This window comes from Aphelocoma coerulescens, chromosome 1 (assembly GCF_041296385.1).
Source record: "Aphelocoma coerulescens isolate FSJ_1873_10779 chromosome 1, UR_Acoe_1.0, whole genome shotgun sequence".
Lineage (NCBI taxonomy): Eukaryota > Metazoa > Chordata > Aves > Passeriformes > Corvidae > Aphelocoma > Aphelocoma coerulescens.
Window position 1 is genome coordinate 117142826 of NC_091013.1, and position 20768 is coordinate 117163593.

General features: G+C 39.2%; 1 long non-coding RNA gene across 2 annotated transcripts in view; it reads right to left on the reverse strand.

Moving 5' to 3' along the window:
• Positions 1 to 20768, reverse strand: part of LOC138116552 (uncharacterized) — an 81933-nt gene that overhangs the window by 39453 nt on the left and 21712 nt on the right. Inside the window, exons 2-3 of one of the 2 annotated variants that reach the window (XR_011154200.1) lie at positions 11269 to 11368; positions 8084 to 8226 (exon numbers count right to left, since the gene is read on the reverse strand). This is a non-coding gene — a long non-coding RNA (uncharacterized lncRNA). The remainder of the gene's footprint in view (positions 1 to 8083; positions 8227 to 11268; positions 11369 to 20768) is intronic. The other variant, XR_011154198.1, reaches the window with a different exon arrangement.

A 20768-nucleotide genomic window follows, 5' to 3' on the forward strand; every position in this document is an offset into this window, starting at 1 on the left:
GAGATGGGAACTGAGAGGAAATTCATGCACCTATTTTTTTCAATTTTTGAGGACAAACCCCCACAAAGCAGCTCACCCCACTAAAAATTAAAAATCCCAAATCTCTTTCAGACTTTTTGTGCTTTACCCCTGAAAGCAAACAAGATTACAAAGACTATCTTGTATTTATTAAGCTGGGGGGATCTTAAGGACAATAGAAAAAGAGGTGTTTGATCTATAGGCATTTGGAGACAACTGAAAATGGTCATTTTGGGAAATGACCAACATGCCAGCTACAAGGAATAAATTAAAATGCCATTATTAGGGAATAAGCTGAAACAAAAAAAGCACACAAACAAAATCAATATAGACATGCTTAGAGAAGAGGGTTTTTTCCCCAAAGTCAAATTTCTGGTTACAAGACCACACTATTTTTAATAAAACCTACAAAACAAGCAGGCTGAAGGCTTGATTGATTACAGAGCAGCATCAGTTTGTCAAACAAAGACCACTTATTCCCAATAGCTTGCTTTGATTGTAGCCAAAGATTCTAAAAAACTTAAGAAAAAAGTATGTATTGATATTTCATTAAAATACTCCTCCACCAGTTTGTGGTCAGGCACTTTTCACTGCTACTAAAGGATTTCTCTGTTATGCATTTGCCCTGCCTCTCCTTAAATTCCCATGAAATCTTAGCACCAAAAGCACCCTGGGGCAAAGAGTTCCACAGATAAAATAAACACCTTTAGTGATTATTTTCCATTCTGAACCTGGTGTTTTTCAGTTTCTTCAGGTGAATCAGTTTCTCAGCATGAGAAAAGGACCAGCAAGGCCCAGTGGTTAACTGCTTGAATTAATGGAGATCAGGTCTTATTTAAAAAAAAAAAAAATCCTGATCCCCTATACTGAGCCTTATTTTGTCCATGCTTTCAAAGAATACAGGCATTTTCCCAAAAAAAATTTTAAGGCAATAATAGACAAGAAATAGTTGGAAAACTTGGCAGCTCTGGCTCTCCCGTCACCTGTTCTGGTTTTAGGATTCCTGGGACACTGCCCATACTGATCACACCTGAACAAATAGGGCACTAAAGGATCAGCTTCTGTCAGGCAGCAAGAAATTAGAGTCTGTGGTGCATTAGGTATCAAAGCCAACCTGTTTAATTACACCTGAAAATCCAGTGGAAGCCCATATGCTGCAACCACCAGAAATGTGCTTCACATTCATACTTATCCCTAAAGCTTGTATAGCCACTGCTGTTAATCAAAATTTCACTGTTTTCACCATGCCATCACATCCCAACACCAGTTTCTGTTTCCTTCATGACAGCATTAGAGCAACGCTGCTTTTCTGACCAAGAGAAGAAGCAGAATCACAAAGCCAGGAGAATTCCTGCCTCTCTGAGGCAATAATGTAAGAAATCAGCTCCTTGGGCCCCTGTGATAAATCTGTGTCTGCTGCACAAATCTGTGGAGGCCAATTTCAAAGTCAGGATTCATGTCAGAAGTGCTCAAACAGTCATCTGATCAAGGAAAAAATGGAACTTGTTCAACCCATCACAGCTAATCAACAAACCCCAAAGCAGAAACTATCAATCATAAAACATTGTCAATAACCATTGTGAGAGGCCCAAATGCATAATTAAACTACACTCCTGACATAAGTTTGTCTGTATCTGTATTCAAATATGGACTTGTCATGATTTGATGCAATGTATTGATGTAGTCCTATCACCACATAAGTGGGTGGTTGAGGGAGAAAGTGTGAAGGTTTTATTGTACAAAGCACTGAACCTGAGAGGAATGCACTTTTGAAATTTGTTGGCAAAATTCATCAAGAAAATAAGTTCAAAGTCCTGGTTTTTTGAAGTCAGAACCTTTAAAATAAGGAGACCATATTTGGGGAACTTTCTGAATGGTTTCAATGTAGAATTCTTAATCAAAACATTATCAGAAGTAGCCGCGAACTGTGGGGAAACCAAAAAACGAAAATAAGTCCAGGGTAGGCTCCTGAGCTAGTCCAAACCTCTGTCTCCTCCTCTTCCTTCTCAAATGCCCACAGGTACTTTGAAGTCTCAATTTCATCCTGATTGACTAAAATGAAGTCCCAAATGTAAAGAAATCTCAAGAGTTTTTTGTTGGCTTAATTAAAACCAGTTCCCATTTAGTTTACAAGATCAGGGTCCCTGTCTCACTCTGTGATGAAAATCACTTGCTTTCAACACCTCATTCCTCAATAAACTTGGAGTTTTGTTGGCAATGAAGAATGTTTGGAGACATGGTTGTTGGTATCCACAGAAATCTAAGGTAATTAGAGAAAAAACAAACAAAAAAAAACACAAAAGAGGGGAAAAACTGTGCTGGAATAACCCACCTGAAATTTTTCAATGGTATATCCACAATAGTGAATGCTAGAGTAGAATATCTAGGTCACTAATGATTAATTCATATCACAGATTGAAGTCAGAGATACAAGTTGTATTATAAATAGTATCAAATACAAGCAAGAACATCAGGGAAAAATACTGCGCCTCTGAGCATCCCACAGTTAGTCCCACATGGCCTCACAGGAAAGCTCTCTGCTTATCAGGATTGAATTTCAAACCCAGTTTATCCCAAAGCCAAAGACCTGATTTTATCTCAGCTAACAAGAAACATTATCAGTGATCATAATATTATCAGCCCTCTGAAAAATGAGACACTTGTCTCTGCGTGACCTCTTCCAGGAGTGAATGCTGCAGGCAGAAGCTTTCCAGAGATGATGACTTCCTTGTTTGGAACCTAATTTGAGCCAATGTCAATGTCTATGTTGATCTTAGTAACCACCTTGCCTTAAATATAAAATATTTCTTTCTAGATCACTTCATTAGCTGAGAAACAGCACACTCTAATGAAATAAAAAGGGTCCAATAAACTGTTTTCATCCTACAGTCAAGCTGTCTGAAGGAGATAGTTATGTTTTAAATTGTAATCTTAAATGTTTCTGTGATAAAGTCACAGAAGGCAGGAGGGAAGGAGGGAACCAGTTTTACACTATGGCAAAAAAAAAAGTAAAATACAAATTTGAAGTATTTAGGCTCACCAAATACAGTCTGAAATTAATACAACAAGGGATACCAAAATCAATCTCCAGGTTAAACCAGGCTTCTAAATGCTCCAGTACCACTTGGACCAGTGAAGCAGACTATTGGAACACTCCAGGATGGAACAGGAAATGAAATTGCAGGTGAAGCTAAGCCGCAAAAACTATCAAATAAATATTTCCTAACTACTGACTTAGGGCTGGCTCATCCAAATCAATTTGCAAACTGCGTGCTTTTTCAGATTTAAGAACCCTTCAAATTGAAAGCTGATGGCAAATGCATCCTCGAAGACCAATTCCCATTAAACATTCTGCAGCTACTCAGAGGGAGTGAAATGATTACATTTACCTGGAGGTGGGTGCACTGAAAGATGAGCTTTACAATTGTGGCTTAGTATTAGTCCAATTATTTATTTACCATGTCCTCAAAAGCAACAAGCTAAAGAAATATATGTCATGTCTGCAGTGTATTACTAATATATATATTTTTAATTGATTTTAATTGATTTTAGAAAAACTCAAAATTGGGAAACACAATTTTATGATTGTCCATGTCCAACAAAATATCTACAGAGAGTTTTTTCCATGGTTGTAGTTTCCATTTGTTTTCTCTAAACAAGAAAATTTAGAAGTTGTAATAGCTAATATTATTTTACTGCTGATTAAAGTCCAGAGGTTCCTTACTAAGCTGACAATGGCCTCAGGAATGGTCTGGACTTTTCTTGAGCTGGCACATCTTTTACCTGATTAGATACAATAATAATTACTTACCAGTCAGATACCTTGCACTCAAGTTTAATTAGTTTTGATTTGGTTTACAATAATAATAGGCCATTACTCTGTGTGGACTCCAGAAGAAAATGAAATGTAGAAAAAAATACCTGCTGTGAATCAACATTTCTAATATTTATGAGTAGTTTCTGCAGTTATTAACTTAAGACAGAAAAATATTTTCTCAAGTTCCTCAGTCTTGAAGAGTTTCCCAATGTTTCTTTGGTACTTTTTCCATTAACACTTAGACAGAAATAATTTTCTTTACACATTTCTTTGACTCCTAATGATGAAATAGAAGATGTTTTCTCAGGCTCCTACATTTTCATCAGATACTATCAAACAGGAAAAAATAAATTATTTAGAAAAGCAAATAGGCAGCTGGATTCAAATGAAATCCCTCAGTAACACAGAATATGCATGAGAACATTCAAAAATTTGGCCACAAGGCTACTGCTGAAGAACCTGATGTCCATCTGTGTTTGCTTTTGGTCACCTCCCCTCACTGACAACATGACACAGCTAAAAAAATGCATCCTGAAACATTTGCTCCATTAGTCAGTTTTCCACAGCAGCATTTGTACTTTAACACCTGAACGTCTCTGTTAGGATGACTTTATTTTTATAGCTGTTATTTTAAGCTGCCTTTCTGACACCACTGAATTACATTCCTGCTCTTCTGATCCTATGACATGCCCTAAACCTTATTTTCCAAGTTATCCAAGATAAAATGCAGATTAAAACACACTTTCAAAGAATACTGACAGAAGTACACGGTTTCATATATAAACATACCTTTGCACAAGAGCAGAATATATGAAAAAGTGAATTTAGACCTAACTCCAAAACCTCCACACCTGTCTCATGACTTTTATGTTTTGCATTTTTGCATGTCTACAGTAAGAAAAAAAAAAAAAAAGCCATTCTTAAATAAAAGGTTTGCTCCTTGTCATGTAGCAAACCAAGAAATCATGTAGCAAACCAAGAAATGGAGCCTATCTTAGGATCCAAAGGTAAGGCAGAAGTTGAGATTTTCCCAGAGTGTTCTCACAGATTACATCAGGGCAGGGTAGGCACAATATGGTGGGAGGAGAGGTGGCACCAGCAGAATTTCAGCCTGGAAATAGAGTTCCCAGCAACTTTTCCAAGGTTCACTTGGAGCAGCATTGTATCTCTCTTACAGAGAGAAAATCACTCAGTCATCCTCACCTTCTGCACATACATCTATCCTCACACTGGTTCTGTAATTCCAAGGAAGAACTACAAAAAAAAAAGGCAAACAAATAAACAAACAAAAAAAACCAAAGAGACAAAAAGCTCCCAACCAACCAACCAAAAAAAAAAACCCAAACCAAACCAAACAACAACAACAAAAAACCCCAAAACAAACAAAATACCACAGAAAACATCAAAACAACAAAATCATCAACAAACAAACCAACCAACCAACAGAAAAAAACAACAGAAGCTTAAAGTCTGCTTTAATGAATCCTCAGATCTGAAAACCAGTCTGCAAGGTTTGCAGAATCTCAAACTCCATGAGAATTAAACCATTGCTGGAATGTGTTAGCTTAATTTATGAGGCACTCTGTGGCCTGCATCCTAATTAAACAGCAGCTTCCCATAATCCCAGGGAAGAACAAAGCACAGCAAGTGATACTGAGTCACCAGCCCATGTTTAAATGTATGCCTTCCCAGCTTTCTTAGACACGCAGCTTTGACAACAGTTTCTGCCTCTGCAGAGCCTCTCTTCTGGTCATTAACACAGTGTGAGCAACTCTGTGTAGATCAGTCCTTGGCTTCTGTTTTGGATCCTTCTTGTGGACAAAAGGCAGCTTTTATCAGTCTAGAACCTCAGAACTCAGAGCTTTCCAAGTCAAAAGAAAAACCCAAACTCTAGGATGCACTTTTCAGATACAGAATTTTTTCTACCTCCAAGGGTCCCTGCTTATGTGCAGGCATAGGATATGGCCCTGAGAATTCCCACTTTAATGGAAAGCCAGATATTCCTATTTCCCAGAAGGAAATATTGGGCAGCATGCATCTCTCACTTTGCAATGCTGGTGTATTTTAAAGGGAATTTATGCAGTTCTCACAAGGTTAGCAAGGAATACCTTCATAGCCAGCACTGAATCTGAATTAATGCTTATACACACACTCACAATCTACTCCTTTAAACTAACATCTCTCATCTTTTTTTTTATGAGTACTTCAAAATATTCTTTGCAAGCAGCATTCCTTAGCAGTAGCCCAAGAACATTTGTAATAAAATTACTCCTACTGGCTCCAGAGCAAAACCAAATGCATTTGTGCAAAACTGCATTTGCAGCTGTTCCAAGGGGAATTAAAAAGCAGTTCATAATGCAAGAAGTACATTAATCTTAACATGCAGCTGAAGCATTAATTTGCTTTCAAAATATAAATGTCACACCTCTGGGCACGGCACGTTTTAGTGTAAGAAAAAAGAGTAACAATCTACAGACAAAGGGCTACAGAAACTTAGATACAACTGGTACTTTAGAGCAAAATTACCTGCAAGATAGAAACAATCATTGACTCCTGCTTGGTGGCTCAGTCTCAGAAGAGGAGTGATGGATGGGGATATTTCATAATATTAACAAACACCAGCTGAGCTTCCCTTGTGCTTAATGGACAGAGTAAACACAGCAGTGTCAGCAATCGAAGAAAGCTAACTGGGCAAGCCAAGCACTTTTAATGGAAAAAAGAAAAAAGGCCAGCTCTTAGATTCCTGGAAAAGTTAATACTCTTCTCTGTGGAAGTGTTATTGCATGCTCACACTTTGCTGTCCCAGCAGCCCATTTCAAACTCACAACCCATCTCAAAGAAAATAAACAGAAAATCCACTTATTCCTCGTGCCCTGGGGCAGGGTAGGGGCTGTGCAGGGAGAAGCTGGCTGCAGTACCTTTCTCACTCTTGGTCCAGTCAGCTGTGCCAACAAAATGCACTCCCTAAAATCATGGAGGATGCAGCAGATGAGAGGAATGGGTAAAATTATTGCATTTAGAGCTCATTTCAGATCAAAGCAGCTTTGGCTTGATTGTTATATCATCATGTGGCTGTGCCATGTACTGATTCAACAGGAGAATTTATCAAGCCTTCAATCCCTCAATGGCAACCACCACATTAAATTTTCCATCCTGTTTACATCTCCTAGGTGGATTTTTTACTTTTAAAGGTGTGAGATGTTTCTGGTTTGATATGTGGCACTTCACATTCCCTGCTGCAACTGTCCCTCATTTCTCCAAGGGAGGGTTTCCCCAGCCCCATACTGCAAATGAACAGAGAGAAGCAGGGAGAGGCTTGCAAAGATAGGCCTTCCCTCTTATCATTCCCTTATTATGGACAAACATGACTTATGTGCAAAGGAAAAATTAACAAAATATGACTGGACAGTTAAAAGTTTACAAATCATGTATCAGAGAGAGGTGGTGAACTGCTCTTATCAAGTAGCACACACAAACCTGGGTTAGATTATACACTGTTCACTATGGAGATGGAAAGCTACTCAGCCTCTGGATTTGCCTATCTAAATAGAAATACCTTGTGATGGAGGGGAAACAGCAAATAATCATCACAAGAGAAGTACTTTTGGCAAAGATCAGGCAAAAATTAAACTCTGAACTTTTCTCTGACATGCTCAGACTTTAATTACCTCCTCTACATAACTGAGTTTCATGGTCCCAACTGAAAACCAGACACTTGTCTGTTTTTTAAATCAGAATTTTCCCTCACTTCTTCAAGACTGGATTGCACTTTAAAGACTGCAACACACTATTGGAGATCAGGTCACATGGAACCACTGGCATTTAAAACTCAATTAAAGGCTAAAACTATCATATAAACAGTGATGAAGCATAAGATAGTTTCAGGAAATAGGGATGAAGCCCTTTCCATAGCTGAGGTTAAAAAAACACAAGCAATTAAGAACTGGAAAGGATATTCTGCAAAGACTTCTGAAATCTGATGTGTTATTCTGATGCATATTAAAGAGGAGACCCTGAGCCACCGACTGGAACCAAGGTTCAACTCTGAGACTTCAGAGCAACAGCTCCAATTACTTGTGCTTGCCACAGGTAATTACTGGCAGCCCTGCCATATCCCAAAGGGTTAATTAATTACCATAGTTTAAGAGCCTATTACTTATGCTAGATGTCTTTGATCTTGCAGGATTTACTTCAAAACAGACATGCCTGGGTTGTTCATCAGCAACACAAACACTTGATTCTACTCACTGTGATGAGAGCTGAGCGCTGCATACACAATCCGAACCTGAACTGCTCAGATGAAAGGGATCTGGGCGTGTGAGGAACACGATGTACAGCCTGTGATGTTTCTGCTGCTAAAAGCTCCAATTGAAATATTTGCTTCTGAAGCGCTGCACAGGAAAAAAAAAAACAATGCTGAAAATTTACAAGTAACTTTCACAACACCGTGTAATCTTTGATAAAGTACCTGACAGCTTACAAAGTGCATTGCTGGCAGATATTAGGGGATATGATAGATATCAATTCCCTTTCTTAGAGCTCAGTGACATCTGAATTTTACCTGCATCCTCCTTCTCTGCAACACAGTGGCAAAGGACAGTCAGTAACTGTGTGAGCCCTTGCAGAGCCCTTGGAAGAGTGACCCTGGGTAAGCCTGACCCTAAATCTGCCCCAGAACAACAGGAAGCTCAGAAGTCCTGCGGGCTGAACAGGAATACCAGATTAGTGAGAAGAGGTGAAGATCAGAAAGAGAGATGGAGAGAAAGTATCTGTTAATATTTCCACTAACATGTGACCTGAGCACCAAAACAAGAAGCATTTAGTGAGATGAAGCTGCAGATGTGATCAGCAGAGGGCGGGGAGAGCACTGCACAAAGCAGGCAGGATGATCACAAGGACTGGAACAGAATTATTTTCACACATCACAACAAAAGGTCACGATGTCACCACAAGCTTCAGCAAAACAGCAGGAGCTCATCAAATGGAACAAACTCAGGTTGAGGAGCCACAAAATAGCATTTGACAGCTCTTCCAGTAGGGTTCAATGCTATGAGAGTTGACAAAATTTCATTTGTCTATCTCATGATTATCCCCAAGATAGGAAAAGAAATTGCCACAATTCACAATACACTGGTGAACCTCACCTGCAGCAGGGCCTGAAGTTCCAGCCACCCATGTTCACAAAAGAAACCAGAAATATGCAAAGAAACAGAATAGAAAGGAGATTTAATCTCTCATTTACCCTGGGAACAGGAAGGTGAAAGGGGCAGCTTGTATCTGCTGTGACCATATGGGCACTAAACTAAATATCACTGGACAAGTAAACAGAAAAATAAGAAATAAATGTTTAATTAATTGATTATTTTGAGGTATTTCTAACCCTAGAACAAACCATCAGGATTACACCATCACTTGAATACAACTTCAACTTCCTAGAACAATGACATTCTGTTTTAACTTTTGATATAATTGAAGCAGTAGGGGCAAAGTATTTCTAACATGAAAATAAGTTCAATGGCAAAGGTGATTGTGTTGATGGGGCACCCAGGGAGCAAAGCACAGTGATGAGCAACCCAGCAAGTTCTGTGAATTTTATAAAATATAGCACATTATTACCAAAAAAAATTAAAAAAAAAAAAAAAAAAATTAAAAATCCCCCAAACCAATCAACCTCAGGACTCCCCTGAGGAGGCTTTTTTCTCCCCCCATAACATCTGGGCTGTTTACTCTTTAGGTTCTTAGACACCCCACTAACAGCAACACAGTCTTTCCAGCAAAGAAGAAAAGGTTATCCCTGGCATTGCGCTCACCACTGCACTGCTGAAGCTTTGCTCCTTCTCTTGAGGCTCTTATTAAAAACTAAAGAATTCTAAGGGATCTTCTCTTTGACATTCTAAGGTGCATCAGCACCCTGTCACATGGCCTGACAGCACCTTGCATGAGCTATTACCTCAAAGTTATTTTCAATTTTCTCCCACTCGAGTTCAATCCCATTAATTCGTAGTCATGAATTTATTTTGAAGCCAAATGTGTATTGCATTCCACTTGTAGACATGCAATTTCTTCATCTGCTTTCTCTGAGGCCCCTTAAACAGTAGATCTAAATCAGTTCTGAATTTTACCTGCTGTTCAGAAGTGACCTCAATTTTTGATTTTGTGGCATCAGCAAATTCAATTAGTTTATTTCCCACGTCTAGGTCATTGATGTTGGCTGGAAACAGAAAAGGTCAGAGCACTGAGCTCCATGGAGCTCTCACTGCCAGCCAAATCTGACTTCTCCATTTACTCTTGTAAAACTGGGGTTTGCCCATTTTTATCAACTATCTCCAAAGTCCAAGGTTTGCCTTGAAAAGCAACTTGACAACTAAAGCTGTCTCTTTTTTGACCTGCTAAATATATGTTCCCATCATCACTGGCACATTAGAGATTTTCTTCTGTTTGCTTTTGACACCATTTTTCCCCTCCCCACACCCCCAATCAACTGAGTTTTTGCAGGTACAAAATTTGAGGGCAGTCTCACGATTTCCACTTCTATTTAGTGCATTACCTTCCATTTAAAATCACGGCTAAAGGAGCACTAAGCTGTAAATTTATTTGGGTTTCATTCCTAATACAACCTTTGCTAAAGCACTGTTCCTAAATAATCTTTAAATTGGTCAATTCAGAGACAAGTCCTTTTATTACTGAAACTCCAAATTAAAATAGAGGCATTACACAAACTACAGGGAAGATGGTGAGAGGCCACAACAGGTCCAGCTGAAGATGGATCTGAAAAAAAAATCTTAGGCACTAAAATGTTCCTTTTATGAAAACATTAGGAGTTTGTGGAGAAAACCCAAATAAACTTGGCTACAAGATGTTCATTGACTACTACCAATTGATGAGTTAGAGACTCCAACACTCCCAGCTCACTCTCCATTATTTAAAAAAAAAAAAAAAAAAAAGTAAATTGGGGCTTTTTCTACCATCTGTTTATCAACATATGAGGGAAAAAAATAAATATTAATAGATCCTTTGCAAAGCAATGACCATTTGGGCTTGGAGAGTTTCCACTAACCTGACCTTGCAGACAGAGTACCTGTAAAAGTGTTTCCCAGACCTAAATTTACCTAACTTTTAAGCCTAAAAGCTGAAGATAACCTTGGATATCCTATTTCTGGTTTATCAACTTTAAGTTAAAAAAATAGAGGCATAGGAACCTATACGCAATGCTATACATTGATGCAGTCATGGAAAAATCTCATCCAGGACATCTTTGTTACCATTAAAAAGTGAAACAAAGGAAAACAGACTGACAAAGATGAAAAAAGAAATCAATAAAACCCAGCTAACACTCAGCTGTAATGAATCTCATTTTCATCACATTCTGCATGTCTCTAGAAGACCATGTCAGCTGAAGAAGAACAGAAGGGGGAAATAAATCTGAAACTCACCAGGTCTGAGGACAAAGAGATTGATTTTGATTTAGACACCCTGCAGAATGCATGACTTTCTAAAACTGGGATTGCCACAAGCCAGGTGCTTATTTCACACCTAAAACAAAGTAAATATGGGTATAAGTGCTTTGGACAAGTCTTTCAAGTTTTGTAACTCCTGCATTTACCACGATCACCTGGGCTCTATCTCCAGTTGGCTGTTCCAAGGACATTTTTCTGAAAAACATTGTTAAATAGATAGGGCTGCAGTTTTAGAAGAATCTAGAAATTCTTCTAATTCCTTCAGCATGTAGTATACTAAGCTTGCAGATTTGTGAACCTCAGGGAGGCATTTTGCTGAGTTCAGCTAAACAAAGCAGCAAAACAGGACACATGCATGCTCAAACCCTGGTCACTGCTCAGAGAATTTCATTTATTCCTAGCACTGGAGCCAAAGCTGCTCACTCCCCAGTGAAAACAGCTCCTTCCTAGCAATGCATGTTGTCGGTGCTGTTGTTAAAGCTGTGGTCTTCAGATTATTCCCCCTGTTTCCACAGGGCATTCCATATGCTTTCCTTTGCAGCTAGCTCATTTGGCAGCATGCTGCTTGTTGGCAGCCTGCAATAATGTGTGGGGAAAGTGAAGGACTGGGACAAATCACAGAAATACTTCCAAGCAGAATGCATGGAGGAGGAAAGAGTAACTGAGCAAAGAGATGAGGATGTGGGGAAATAGGGAACTGTGGAAAATGCATGCCCTGTTAACCATGACTGAAACACCCCTTACTAAGAAGCTCCACTGCCAAAAGCAAGCACCAGTTTGGCTCAGGAATTAAAACAGGCCCTGCAGGCTTGGGCAGTGCTCCTCCTCCTACATTAGACAATGCAAGACCCTTTTTAAGTGTAGGTGGCACCATGACACAGTCAGGGACACCAGAGGGAATGTGCATCCCTGGCAAGGAGTACAGACAAGCCAAGTGCATCCTGTGCAATCAAAAGAGAAATCCTGGGCATCTTATATTTACATTTTTTCATCTAGTTATCCATTATCAATCACCTACATTCTTAAAGCTTCTTTTGCAATGTTTTCAGCTCCTTGATTAATTTACAAATGAAAAAAAAAATGCAGCATTGTGTGCTTTGATGCCAACCCACATGCCATTAGAGAAGGTCAATTGAATCCAGTCTTTCTCTTCCAATAAATGAGATGTTTCTGTATATTATGTGCAGCTGAAAAAGCACATTCTTTCTTATCACTAGATAAGGCAATCAAGGAATTTGGTCCAGTTTAAGTTACCTTAACAGAGTCTCCTTTTGCAGGTTTAATCTCCGAACACTTTTGGAACAGGACATCTTATAAATATCTTTCCATGCAAATCTAAACCCTTTTCAATTTCCAATAGCAAAGTTCACTGCATCCCAGAAGGACTTTTGTGTATCAAGAAATTGTTTGTCTCTACAAGCCCCAGCAGCAGGCACTGGCATTTGAAAGTCATGCTGTAAGGATTTGACTTCATTGCCGTGCAGTACCACTGGCCAGTGATTTAATTAACACAAGCATCAAGATCTTTTATTCTATTTTCTCAAAATAAAAATCAAACCAAAACCAAACAGATCCAAAACAGAAACAGGAAAAAAACAAAAAACCAAACCAACCAAAAAAAAAAAAAAACCAACAAAAACCAAAAACGACAAAAACCCAAAAAACCCACAAAAACCCACAAAAACCCAAACAAAAACAAAAAACAAACAGACAAAACCAAAAAGAAACTCAAAAAAACACCAAAACCAAAATAACCCAAAAAACCCAAAGAAGTTTCAGAAGGATTTTAAATGAACACTCCAAGATATAGAAAGAAATATAAATACTTCCAGGAAACGACTTGTCACATAGTTAAACTGCTACTGAACAAACAATTTTACACTAGTAAATCCTTTCTCTTACCATTTCTTAGACTGAATTATGGATTATTAATATAGAAAATAATTCCTTTAATGTATCATTCCTGTCATTACTGCATACCCAACATACAGATTTATGTACCATCACACCAGCATGGACAGTTTGCTCAGGGACATTTCAGAAGAGCTTCCCTGAAATCTCCTAACTTCACAGTAGTGGCCTGTGCTTCCCTTTTGCCCCTCCTACCCACCAGGGATGATTCTTTGTGCATTCAGAACAGATCTCTTCTAATCCACTCTCAGAAGGGAAATCAATCCCCTTTTGATTTGAAACTAAAAATTGCTGCTTACCCATGGTTGTTGGAATAAAAAAACCCAGCCAATAAACAAAAAAAACCACCCAAACAAACCTCCACAAAAACAGTTTTCAAATTTTTAAGTGTCTCAGTACCCCCATGTCGTCCAGCTAAATTCTGCACAAGAATGAGAAAGAGCTCCATGAAAGGGGGTTGGTCTCAAAAGCCCAAGTCACTGGGAATTTTCTGAGTGACACAAATGGAAGAGAGAGATCAAGCCCAGGGAGCAGAGCAGGGCAGCCAGTTGGCCACGAGGTATTGATTGCAAGCCCCGTGTCCTTTTTGAAACAGTGTGTTCAACCCTCAGGCTAAACAGGCTGGCACAGATGATCTATACTAAATAGAACATCTCCAACTCAGGTGTTCACTGAAAGCCCACAAAATTCAGTATTTTTCTTTCTCCTCATGTACAGACCATGTAGGTATGTAGGAATCTCAGTTTCAGCACGAAAATGTTTTCAGCCCTCAAGGCTTGAAAATCAGAGGACATGGCAGCAACAAATCTGAGGCTCACCACCAGCATTGTGATTCTCAAATCTCTAAGAAAAGCACCACTAAAAATTCAGCAAATCTTTGATTTCATCTACTAAAGACAGGAAAACATAGAAGTAGAACTATGTATTACTCTCAGTGGGTAACATTTACGGCAGTCCCTCAGCTCACATTAAGAAAAAACAGAAAAGTTATTTTGATCCATTGGAAGTTGCACTACTCTTTACTTGAGAATATTGTGCTAATTTTATAACTCCTGGGAATGCCTAAACATTACTCCAAAGTTTAGGCTAATTCTGACTTACTGAAGAACTGACTTGAGCACGAGTATCCATATGAAAACAGCTGGTGAAAGAAAACCACTCCTCCTTGCAGCCCTGCAAAGAGTTTGTGAAATAAAGTCAAGCCTAAACCAAAATTACAGCCATTAACTGAATGGTGCCATAATTTCAGTTTATATCAGCAGTGCAAGACTGCAGCAAAAGCCTAGCTCTTTGGAAAGCCATAACCAATAGAAAAAATGGCACACAAAATTTAGAGTGAAAGAATCAAAAATAGCATGATAAAAACCTCACAGCAAACTCAACTTTTCAAAATTCCCCAGTGGGGGGGTTGGAGACATTTTTATGAATAAATTTGTTCATTCTAAAATGCATTTTAAAGTTAATAAAATAGGTCAGTGCAAGGCCAGGAGTTAGACTTTGATGATCCTTGTGTGTCCCTTCCAACTCAGGACATTCTATGACTTTAGGAAATTGAAATGAGAGAAAGATCTCCTCCCACAAGAGCTAAATGGGGAAAAAAGTGGGTTTGTTTGCAGACACCTACTGTTCCTATTCTGTGCAAGTCTTCCTATAATTAAAAGCTCAGTAATCTAGTTTATATGTCAAAATTTAGCATCCTCTGTTTTGGGGACGGTCTCTGTATTAAACTAAACAGAGCCAACAAAAAGCACTGAGCAACTCTGAGTCCCATCACTCTGTAAAAAATGCAGAGATCAAAATGAAAGTGACTGCTGCAAGGAAAAAACTGTTCAGCTCATGTGACTTAAATCACATTAGAATCCAAGTGGCTTATTGATTTATTAACAACATTGAATTAACTGAGAAGCAGAGAATTATACATTGAGACTCAATCTCGAGATGGCCCCTTCTGTTTGAGTGAGGGCCTGGTTCAGACGTGAAGGACTCACAGGTATCACTGGCAAGAGAAGCACTCAGCCACTCTCACAGGTTCCCTTTTATCCCACCCTTGACACCCCATGTTCTTCCAGACTCATCTTCCACGTCCCCTACCTTGACGAGACTGTAAATTCTCCCTGCTTAAAAAGCAGGGGTTATGCCATTAATTCTCAGCAGCAGAAGACTCAGAAATCCTTCTGGCTCTGACCTGTCACAACACAGGGCACATACCAAACACCTGTGGTTCAAAGGCAAGCTCCATAAGGCATGCTTACCATCCCAAAGAAATCCCAGCCTGGGTGGCAGTACATCCTAAACAGCCTCTCCTCTGAATGACCTGGACTGAAAATGCTCTGCCAAGTGAATTTTTAAGGTTTTACAGGGATGCAGTTAGCTCGTTTCACTTGGGAAGTCTTTACAGACCAAAGATCTTAACCTCTGTCTGTAAACATAAGCCAAAGCAAGGGGCCAGGAGTCAAAACTTCAGCCAAGCTGTTTTCAAGTTCACACATGCAATGCAAAAGTACTGACCCTAAAGCTAACAGCTGATAAAATTTGATGTCATTGGTAGGCTCCAAATAACATCAGTGATTATGCAAAACAAATCCCATCTCAAACAAAAACAAAAAAAAATCAAGTATTTGAAGGAGGGCTGTTATCTGACTGACTACTCCCTCTGCTAAGAGATGTAGGGAAGGGATTGTTGTGCTCCAGTCCAAGCAGGCTGTGTGTCCTTCCATCACACAGCTCTGTAGGCATCAAACCAAACGGTGGCAGCAACAAACAAACCATGTCTTGCTCCAGCTCGGTTTCCACCCCTACAAAAATTACTGCTACAAGATGACAAACGTGAGGTGAAGTATTGAAATTAGCAGCTACACTCTATGTGTGTGTGTGTCTAAAATATAAAAAAAATTACATTGGGAATAAAAGAAAAGAGGGCACTGAACAAAGCATGCTCACCACACTCTGAAGAGAGAATAAAAATAAACCCAAGGACTCAACAGTCCACTGAAAATCTGAAAATGAGATGCCAGCAGGGTCAGCGGGATCTGTAAAACTCAGGGCACAATCTGAAGTACAGTGAACACATTGCTCATGAAACATAAAAATCCCCCTTTTTAACATCAGTGTTAATCCTTAACACTCTTGGAAACATTATTAATGTTTTCATACAACCAAGACATGCAAATGCACATTTCCCACCTGCACATACCAGATCTACCACTGATTTTATAGGATTTCAAATTATTTTATTTAGAGAAACCTGGTACCTTTGTACTATTGAGTTACCCTCAGGCCCTCAACAAGGGAAGCCATCATTTACAGAGACACAAATCCACCAAACTAAGGGTGCAGAACAGCTTCCATGTGCACATCTTAGAAAGCATCCGCAGGTAGGAAAAGGTAAAAAAAAAAAAAAATAAATTCTAGATTCTCAAAGTCATCAGATAAACTTCAAAAGCAGAGACAGCAGCTGATTTAGTCCTGAGAAAATGGGAGGAAGGGAGGAAGGGAGGAAGAGAGGAAGGGAGGAAGGGAGGAAGGGAGGAAGGGAGGAGTGGTGTTTTGGATATTTTTCTTATCTCTGATGTTATCAAATCACAGTTTACATGGTTTCTATAGCAGAAAACACACCAAAAGGGATGTATGAGGTTAGGCACACCACAGAAATACACGCCAAGATTCACCAGACAGCTGAAGACACCTGCAGGGCACTGAAATAGTCTTATTCTCACATGGAAACAGAGTAGCCACCAGGCTGAAATGGATTTTGAGAGCAAAAATTAGCTTGAGAGCTGTAACTGCAGTGCTGCAACTCCAGCTACTTCAAAGCAAGCACAGATTCACAGCAGATCTTGATCCATTCCACCCCTCCTTTTTGTAACTTTTGGAAGGGGATAATTCAGCAAAATGAAAGTGATCTCTCTCACCCTTCCCTTACAAGGTTGATTCCATGAAATCATTTAATGATACACAACTATTATGTGAAGCACATAAGTTTAAAGATGTCAGCTTTTATTAATGAAGTGTTTTAAAACATGTTTTGCTGACATGGCCACAGCTGGAATTTATGACAGAGCTTTGCCATGCTGCTCTGTGGTTGTCCAATCTTCTGCTGGATTGCTCCAGAAGGGTTACAGGTAACCTATCCTTTGGGTGGGGCTAAAGCACAGGAATTGCACACGAAAATTATTTATAAAATATCATGTCAAAGGCAATTTTGCTTAAAAAATATTTGATTCTTTCAGAAATTTAAGCAGCAGACAGACAGGACACTGCTTTTTCTCCTGCTGAACAGGATTTCTGTTCTGCCTCCAATACCCAAATCTGGTGTCTTTTTCTAGAACATCCCCACTTCTAACTCAATAATATCAAGGCAAGTGGGCAGCAGGGCCAGATGTGCTTTTCAGGGTCTGTGTTTGAATTCTGAGTTGTGTTTCTCACAATCAGGTTGGACCAAATCCTTCTTCACAGAAGCAAAGGACAGGGCACAGACCCAGTCCTTTCCTTAAAGCATTGAATTGAAAGTGTTCGGAGAGGCAGCCTGTAACCCTGCTGATACTCGTGCCTTCTTTGGTCCTGTTATTTAACATTTTTTTTTAATGTAGGAGCACTTAAAAACCTCAGCCTGAATGAGGTCACCATTAAACAAAGACAATAAAATATGCTGCTCGCTCCTGTTGAGGGCAACAACTGTTGTTAAACGCTCCAGAAAACATTGATAGGAAGACATTTCTTCCAAACACTCTTTCTAGATAAATTCAGATTGAGAAGCAACAAAAAACTGTGTTAAAAGTGCTTTTAAAGGTTAAATATGTTTTGATTGACTGTATTAAATATGTGTATCAAATGAACTGCCTTTGGTATTTCTCTCTCTTCTGTACGTGTCTTTTTTTTATTATAGAGTTTAACCAGAAACCTATTCCATACCAGTAATCCAAATCAGAGTTTGTATCTAAATTCAAAGGTCCATCCTCTCAAGAATGAATACGTTGGTCAGCCTGGAAGCCACATGCCTGGGTACATTTGAGCAAGGGATTACTTTCATGGAAAATAATACATAGCTATCTGCAACATAAACGTTTCTTCCTTATTTTATTTTAAACATTGAATACATTTTTGCACAGAGCATTTTTTTCTCTTTGAAGAGTTAAGAGTCATTAGCAACCTTTAATGGCACAAGATCCAGTAGATTTTCTAAGCAGTACTAAAAGCTGTTTATTGATTTATAACTAAAACAAAATTAAGTTATACCATTTTAATACTGAGTTACTAGCACTGTTCTCCTATAGCTTGACCAGCTAAGCAGAGGAAAGCTGGGTTTCAAAGAGAACATCCTTAACTTTTGAAGCCTTTCCCATTTTGAAAAAGTTTTATCTACAAACTAAATCCTAGTCTAAAGCCCCCACTGTTCAGCCAGCAATCCTCCCCTCACCTCTGCTACAGAAACTGGAATGAGGATTACATGAGATTAACATATTTATTGTCTGCTCTTGATTGATATAATTTTAACTGAGTCTTGTTTGCAATTAAAAAGAAATAATAATAATCTTTGAGGTGGAAGGTCCTCAGAGGTGAAAGTTTATCAAACTGTTGTGCCATCTACTGTTGTACTCTGCCCTTCTGCAACATTTCGTGACTTGCACTCCACAGAGAGGCTGCATTAAGTTCAAATCAGCAAGTTCCATTCCTCAAGTGTCAAAGGCACACCGAGAAGTGCAGGATGTGAAGGCAGAAGCACTGTGGGAAAGGTCATGAGCAACACAGAACTTTTGCAGGGAGCACAGACCAAGGAAGATTTTACTCAGCCTTTCAAGCAGTCACATCCCACAAAAGTTTGATGTTTCAACATCATCGTAATTGCTTGTTGCAGTTGTGAACTGTCCAAACATTGTCAGAAAAAGCAATTTAAACAATAAAGCTTTATCTCCTATTTGACATCCATCAATTAATTCCTGATCTCCTTCTTTTCATCAAGGCTGACTGCATAAATCTACTTCTATTTTCTGTTAGGAAAAAGTAATTTATAGTATAATTCAGATAGGTTATCTCTAGTCCAATCTCCCACTGAGACCATGGGCAGCCATAGGGTCAGATCAGGTTGCTCAGAGCTTTAAAAATTTTTATCTTGGAATATCCCAGTGCTGGAGACTGCACAACTGCTCTGGGCACCTGCTCCTTGTCCTCATGGGGAAAAATTTTCTCCTTATATCCTGTCTGAACCCCTTGTTTCAAGCTGAACCCATTGCCTCTCATCTCTGCACCATGTACCATTGTGAAGTCTGGTTCCATCTTCTCCACAGTCTCTGCACAGCTAGGAGAAGGCTGTCCCTAAATGTACCCCAAATTCATCTCTCCCCTGTGCTTAACAAGCCCAGCAGGAGAATTTCTCCAGCCCTTTTGGTGTCTTCCCTGCTGAACCCACTCCAGGAGCTGAGCTATCTGGAGTTACACTGCTGCACAAAGCCGTGAATAAAGTATTTCAAGTCGAGAGACACACTTGAGTTTAGACAGATTGGAAGCACTTCAGAGATTTAACAGACAAAAAAAAAAAGGAAGAATAAAATCAAATTACAAGGAAAATTCCAACCCCCTGCTCATCCTGTGAGAGTGGTTTAACATGTTTAATGACCAGATCTCAGAGGTGACACATGGCAATGTATTTCTCATTGTCAGTCCTGTAGCTGCTTCGTGTGAGATGAACAGAGAGCAGGAGGGAGGGAGGATGCAAGGGAAAGGAGAGGGCAGCACTATCAGTGACTGACACTGTGGCTGAGGGACAAATCTGTGCTGATTCCTGACAGGATTACAGAACGATGTTATTGTACTCACTGACCTACCCCAGTGCACTCTGAATATTATGCTCCATATTTCTGTTATCTAAAATAAGGCTCTCATCCCTTAATGTTAGAAAGGCCAGCTGCTTCTCAGCAAATCTAGAAATAAATCTGAAAAGCTGTTCTGGTCTCAGAACCACACAGAGCAGGAAGCAGGGAATAACCCTTTCCCCCCCAACAATTTCGTCAGAAGAATCCTGAAGCTGAGAAGATGATCCACCTGCCCTAAACATGGACAGGGGGAGAAAGGGAAGGGAGCTCCCTCTTTCAGGCCACAGGAGCCAAAACAAGCATACTATTTTTACTTAGGCCAGTCAAACATTAGTCTCACAGTAAAACCTTGGGCATTGCTGAATTTCTGGCAAAAAATAAAAGCCATTTTACAAGAAGCCTCTTTGGGTGAAACTGGGTATAACTACAATTGAAACTCATTCTAAATCCTTAAAATATTAGGTAGTTGGTTCAACACAAGTGTTTTGTTTAATCACAAAGCTCAGACTTAGGTATGAAGAGTGCTGGAAAAGGTAAAACAAAAGGGAAATAAGTATAAGGAATTTTTTCTTAGCTCTCATGAAGCAAATCTGAACTTTATTTTGTATTTAATAAATCTGAAATCATGCAGAGAAGAGAATTAGTATCCTTGTAATGCTTCACCTGACATAAAAAAAACCCAAACCAACAAACAAAGAAATTGAGAAAAAAAAGCACAAATAATGTCACCTAGAGTAAGACAAATATGCAGTATTT